Here is a 7,115-nt window from a genome sequence, read left to right as displayed (position 1 = left end):
GGAGTGAGGAGAGCGGATCCCCGCCTCTCCGTTCAGTCCCTCCCTCTCTCCATTCCTCCCTCTCTTCATTTTTGCACTCACCCCACCCCTGTACTTCTATTCCTCCCAGCTCATCAACTATTCAGTATCTGTGTCTCATCCTCAAATGAATCAAGTCATGTCATGGGGACAAGTCCAGCTCACATTAATACTAAGGACAATGGTGGGTGAGAACGTGGCACATACTGTCATGGGAACTAGACATCTGGCAGCATGTGCATGGACAGTTCAGTCTGGGCCAAGGCGCATGTAATTAAACCCTGTGCTGGGTTACCTGATGCTGTACATACAGTACACCTAGATCTTTAAGCCAACTCCTTGGGCATTGTTTGCATACTGCACATCAGTTAGACAAGGAAAAACAGAGATGAATATATTATAGTAAAAGAGCACAGAGTACAACTATTACAGAAAAAGGGGTCTTTCTACTTTCTTTCAAAGATAAAGTGAAAAAGTAATTTGAACCAGGCAAGTTAGATAAAATAAAAAATGACATTATATAACATGACAGTAGAATTAATCCAGAGGTCTTGACAGAGGGCACGATGAATAACCAGCATCCTAGTGCATCAGTTTTCACCCTTTGTGCTACTTTTCTTTTTTGGGTAATTATAAAGAAACACCAGAAACGCCTACATAGAGAAAGGAAAACAAAAATAAGATGATATCATCATGCCACCAAACCACCAAACACATCCATCAGGATGCTCTTTAAAGATTTACACTCAATATTGTACATCCCTTAAAGTACTGTTGACACTTTTTAACATTTAACTTTCCCCCTCTGCTTGTTCTTGGGTCAGTGTTTATCTTACCAACAGACCCCAACATGGCAGGATAGTAAACCTAACATCATCCAACAGAATTCTGAATACAAGAGGGCCACAGGGTTGTGTGCTAAGCTCAGCCACATATGACCTCTTCACCCAAGACTGCACCTGGAACCACCTTTACTAATACCATGTCTAACATTCCTGATAACAATAAGACCTACTACAGGTAGTAGGTACTAAATCCAGCTGAATGCTGTTTAGACAAATGCCTGGCCTTAAAGACTTCAGAAAAAAAGATGGTAGTGGATGCACCGTGCAGGTCCCATGCGCCATCAGTGGGGTAGTTCTGGAAAAAGCATGTTGCCTGAGATTTAAAGGAATCTCAGGACTGTCAACAGCAACCACCCCTGCCCCACCCCATTATTACTAAAACCTAGAAAAATTTGTGAAATATGTTTTGTTAATTTCCTGTTATTACTTACTTTAAATTCAGATGTTCACATTCATTTCCTTAGTATTTGGTAGAATTGCCTTTTCAACTGTATGACTTGGATCAAACATTTTGGGTGTCTTCTTACAAGCTTCTCACAATACTTTGCCAGAGGTTTGGCCCATTCCTCCAGACAGAACTGGTGTCACTGAGGCAGGTTTGCCATCTTGCTCACACACAATTTTTTTTTTTAGCTCTGCCCACAAATTTTCAATGGGACTGAGATTGGGACATAACGATGGCCACTTAAAACATTGACCTTGTTGTCCTCAATGCTCTTTATAACTAATTTCGTGGTCTCTTTAGGTTAATAGTTTATTTTAGAAAATAAAATGGACCCATGCTTTAACTTCCTGGCTGATGTCTTGATGTTGCTTCAGTATTTCTACATAATGCTCTTTTCCTTATGATGTTATCTATTTTGTGAAGTACACCAGAAAAATGTGTTGACTGTCCAGCAGCAAAAGGTCAACACAAAATGTTACCGCCACCCCCATACTTCACAGTTGGGATGGTGCTCTCAGGCTTGTAAACTTTCCCCTTTCTCCTACTAATGTATCCATGGTCATTGTGGCCACAATCTCACACAAGGAAGCAATGTGTTCGCAGTGTTGCTTCAAAATAGATCCAGGAACAACTCGCTTTACTGAACAAGTGGTTCTGAAATTCTAATTTTTGGGTTAAATTCCAGATTTTATTTTCATCAGACCAGAGGAAATGTCTCCAAAAATGAAGGTCTTTGTCCATGAGTGCATTTCTAAACAGTAATATTCCCTTTTAGGTTCCCTTAGAGTAATTGCTTCGTCCTCTCTAAATGGTCTTTCGGTTCATGTTGATAATGACACGCTCTTATCAGCTTCATCCAGCATCTTCACAAATTTTTGTTATGTAGTTGATTTGCGCCAAACCCCATTTATCTCGGGGACACAGAAACCAACTCTTTTCTAAATAATGCGATGGTTGGACATTCCCATGGTGTTACTTGCATATTATTGTTTGAACAGATGAACCTGGGAACTTCAGGCAAGTGGAAATTGCATGAACCAGAGTTGTGGAGGTCCTCAGTTCCCTTCCTGATATCTTGGCTGATTTTGTTTCATTTTTCCCAGGATATCACACAAGCAGTGTGTTTGAGATGCTGCTTTAAAATGCCAGACTACAGTTTTGCGTTCAGCTAACTCAGATGGTGTAAATCAGAAGGTTACAACGCCATGATCATCTGAGCTTTCCCAGAGTGTTTAGAGGCATAGTAATATTAACCTTTGACTTTAAAGAAAATAATATATATTTTTTAAACGTCTCATTTATTATTTTGGCATTCAGCAAATTGGAAAAATTAGAAAATTCTAACTGACCCTAAAACTCTCAGTTAAAGTCAATCAGTGAGAAAAAAACAGGTTATATGTCTTTTTAATGCAATGTACACTACCAGTCAAGGGCAAAGGGCAGCTACTTTAAGGAATCTAAAATATATATAACATATTTAAAGTTATTTTCCAATTTTTCATTTGATACATAATTCCATATGTATTCATTCACAGTTATGATGCCTTCAGTGAGAATCTAAATACAATGTAAATAGTCATTAACATAAAGAAAACCTTTAAATGAAAAAGTGGTTCTAAAACTTTTGACTGGTAGTGTATGTAAAAATCTGGTTTCCAGCTATAGATAACTTTCTGCTGCTACCTAATTTATACTAATTGTTCAATTTATTTTTAACTTTAATATTTAACTATTTACCAGTAGTCCTTCTACGTGGCCTCACCGAACTCCTCCCACCACCGGGTTCGGAGATTGCCGCGCGACAGGCACCACAGACTTTACGGCCACAGCTATGGGCAGCAGCATCGACAATAGATGCGGAGAACATGGTCCCCTCGGACTCTACATCTCCAACATCCCCCAGAACCTGGTCAAAGCTCTCCCAGAGGTATGAGTTGAATACATCCCTGGCCGAAGGCTCCGCCAGACGTTCCCAGCAGACCCTCAATATGCGCTTGGGCCTGCCAAGTCTGTCCGGCTTTCTCCTCCTCCAGCGGATCCAACTCACCACCAGGTGGTGATCAGTGGACAGTTCAGCCCCTCTCTTCACCCGAGTGTCCAAAATATACGGGCGAAGGTCTGATGATACAACAACAAAGTCGATCATTGACCTCCTGCCTAGGGTGTCCTGGTGCCAAGTGCACTGATGGACACCCTTATGCTTGAACATGGTGTTCATTATAGACAATCCGTGACTAGCACAGAAGCCCAATAACAAAACACCACTCGGATTCAGATCGGGAGGCCATTCCTCCCGATCACGCCTCTCCAGGTGTCACTATCATTTCCCACGTGGGCGTTGAAGTCCCCCAGCAGAATAAGTGCTCTTTGAGTGCTCGAATGATCCTAGAGGCTATGTTGTCTGGGGCTTAAATGCCCCTGGTAGGGTCTCCCATGGCAAACAGGCTCTAGGTGACGGGTCAGACAAAGAGCGGTTCGAGAACCCCTCATGACGACTACTAAATCGAGGCACGTGACGTCGCTCGGTACGGCTGAGCTGGGGTCCCACCCTGGAGCCAGGGCTGGGGTCGGGACTCGTCGGAGAGTGCCTGGTGGCTGGGTTGCTCCACGCGGGACCAGGCCGAGCCAAGCCCGAATGAGAGATGCAAGGCCTTCCTGCAGTGGGCCCACCGCCAGCAAGGGGAACTGTGAGGGACCGGTGCAAAGAGGATTGGGCGGCGGATGAAGGTGGAGACCTTGGCGGCCCGATCCCTGGATGCTTAGGCTGGCTCTAGGGATGTGGAATGTCACCTCGCTGGGGGGGGGAAGGAGCCTGAGCTTGTGCGGGAGGTCTACAGATATCGTCTAGAAATAGTCGGGATGGCCTCCACGCACAGCGTGGGATCTGGAATTCATCTCCTTGAGAGGGGCTGGACCCTCTTCTACTCTGGAGTGACCCACGGGGAGAGGCGGCGGGTTTGCTTGTTGCCCTCCAGCTCAGCCGTCTTGTGTTGGGGTTTACCCCAGTGGATGAGAGGGTCGCATCGCTGCGCCTTCGGGTTGGCAACAGGTCTCTGACAGTCATTTTGGCTTACGGGCCGAGTGGTAGTGTGGAGTACCCGGCCTTCTTGGTGTCCCTGTCGGGGGTGCTGGATAGTGCCCTCCCCGGGACTCCATCGCTCAAAGCGATTCTGGCAAACCGTCCGGCGCCTCAGGAGGGGGAAGCAGTGCTTCACCAACACTGTTTACAGTGGGGGTGGGAGGCTGCTGACCTCAACTGGGTACATTATCGAGCAGTGGAAGGAGTGCTTCGAGGATCTCCTCAATCGTGCCATCACGCATTCCCTGGTGGGAACAGAGTCTGGGGACTCGGGGTTGGACTCATTCATCACCCAGGCTGAAGTCACCGAGGTGATTAAAAAGCTCTGCGGTGGCAGGGCTTTGGGGGTGGATGAGATCCGCTCTGAGTACCTCAAGTCTTTGGATGTGGTAGGGCTGTCATGGTTGACACGCCTCTTCAACATTGCGTGGTGGTCGGGGACAGTGCCTCTGGACTGGCAGACTGGGGTGGTGGTCCCCCTTCATAAGAAGGGTGACCGGAGGGTGTGTTCCAACTACAGGGGGATCACACTCCTCAACCTCCCTGGTAAGGCCTACGCCAGGGTATTGGAGAGGAGAGTCCGGCCGATAGTTGAACCTCGGCTTCAGGAGGAGCAGTGTGGTTTTCGTCCCGGAAGTGGAACACTGGACCAGCTCTATACCCTCTACAGGGTACTCGAGGGTTCATGGGAGTTTGCCCAACTGGTCCACATGTGTTTTGTGGACCTGGAGAAAGCATTTGACTGTGTCCCTCGTGATGCCCTGTGGGGGGTGCTCCAAGATTATGGAATCGGGGGCCCTTTATTAGGAGCCATTCGGTCTCCGTACAAGTGGAGCAGGAGTTTGGTTCGCATTGCCGGCACTAAGTCGGACCTGTTCCCGATGCATGTTGGACTCCAACAGGGCTGCCCTTTGTCACCGGTCCTGTTCATAACTTTTATGGACAGGATTTCTAGGCGCAGCCAAGGGCTGGAGGGGGTCTGGTTTGGGGACCAGAGGATTTCATCTCTTCTTTTTGCAGATGACATGGTCCTGCTTGCCCCCTCTAGCCAAGACCTACATCATGTGCTGGGGCTGTTCACAGCCGAGTGTGAATCGGCTGGGATGAGGATCAGTTCTTCCAAGTCCGAGGCCATGGTTCTCGACCAGAAAAGCGTGGCTTGTCCTCTTCAGGTTGGAGGGGAGTTCCTGCCTCAAGTGGAGGAGTTTAAGTATCTTGGGGTCTTGTTCACGAGTAAGGGAAAAATGGAGCGGTAGATCGACAGACGGATCGGTGCGGCTGCCGCAGTAATGCGGGCACTTTGTCGGTCCGTTGTGGTGAAGAGAAAGCTGAGCCGAAAAGCGAAGCTCTCGAATTACCGGTCGGTCTACGTTCCTACCCTCACCTACGACAATGAACTTTTGGTCATGACCGAAAGAACGAGATCCTGGATACAAGCGGCTGAAATGAGCTTCCTCCGTAGGGTGGCCGTGCACTCCCTTAGAGATAGGGTGAGGAGCTCGGCCATCCGGGAGGGGCTCGGAGTAGAGCCGCTGCTCCTCCACATTGAGAGGAGCCAGTTGAGGTGGCTCGGGCATCTATAACGGATGCCTCCTGGAGGCCTTCCTCGGGAGGTGTTCCAGGCACGTCCCACCGGGAGGAAGCCCAGGGGACGGCACAGGACATGCTGGAGGGCCTATGTCTCTCAGTTGGCCTAGAAACGCCTTGAGCTCCCCACGGCGGAGCTGGAGGAGGTGTCTAGGGAGAGGGACGTCTGGGCGTCTCTGCTGAGTCTGTTGCCCCCGCGACCCGGTCCCAGATAAAGCGAAAGACGACAAGTACGAGTACGAGTATTTAACTATTTACACTTTTATACTAAATGGATGCCAAAATATATTTTATTGTATAGTAATTTTCAGTACCTTAGAATATGAGGAACATTTGTCACATTAAAAGCACCTTGGGAAAATAACAACCTTTTTGTTTTATACTAAACATACTTTTTATTAACTCCACATTTCTGTATTAAAATGTTTTGTTTATTGATCTGATGTAATATTCAGATCTTAAATGTTGTGTTTCCATTAGCTGTAAGGAGAAAATCACCATAATTAATAGATATAAATTCTTCAAAACATCATAATTAATCTAAATAAAGTGATTCTCCTAGGGAACTGAGTTACTGAAACAAATGAACTTTTTAATAATATTATAATCTATTGAAGGGGTCTATTTATTACAAAGAGAATAAACTTTCTTGAATCATTGAATTTTCCCTAGTAAAAATCTGACAGATTTTAATCCAGAGTTTGCAGACCTTTGAGCGAAAAGCTCATAGAAAACACAGTATGAAACCTTGATCTCTGTGACACACCACCACCATGTCCAGGTGCACATTGACTCCGTCTCAGTGCTTGTCCTAAATAGATGTTAGTTTCTTGTGACCTAAAACTGAATAAAATGTTTTATCTGCGTAGCTTGTAATGCTGGTTTAAAATAAGGTCCCATATTCTTTTTTTTAAAAATACTATAATCTTTGCTAGCAGATTTAAGTGACAGACAGTAGGCTGTGTGAGGTAACTTTGGGCAACATGACCAAGGTTAAAAAATAAGCTGAAAGACATTAGAAGGCAGATGAAAAGAGTTGGCTTTTTACTGCCATCAAAGACAACCCTAAAAGCCATCTTCCTGACTGATTGGGTATAAGAAGCCAAAAACAAACAATTACAGTCAAGGAAGAGGGGTATAG

The sequence above is a fragment of the Girardinichthys multiradiatus genome, chromosome 7, assembly GCF_021462225.1.
Source record: "Girardinichthys multiradiatus isolate DD_20200921_A chromosome 7, DD_fGirMul_XY1, whole genome shotgun sequence".
Lineage (NCBI taxonomy): Eukaryota > Metazoa > Chordata > Actinopteri > Cyprinodontiformes > Goodeidae > Girardinichthys > Girardinichthys multiradiatus.
Note: the sequence above shows the minus strand (reverse complement) of the source record.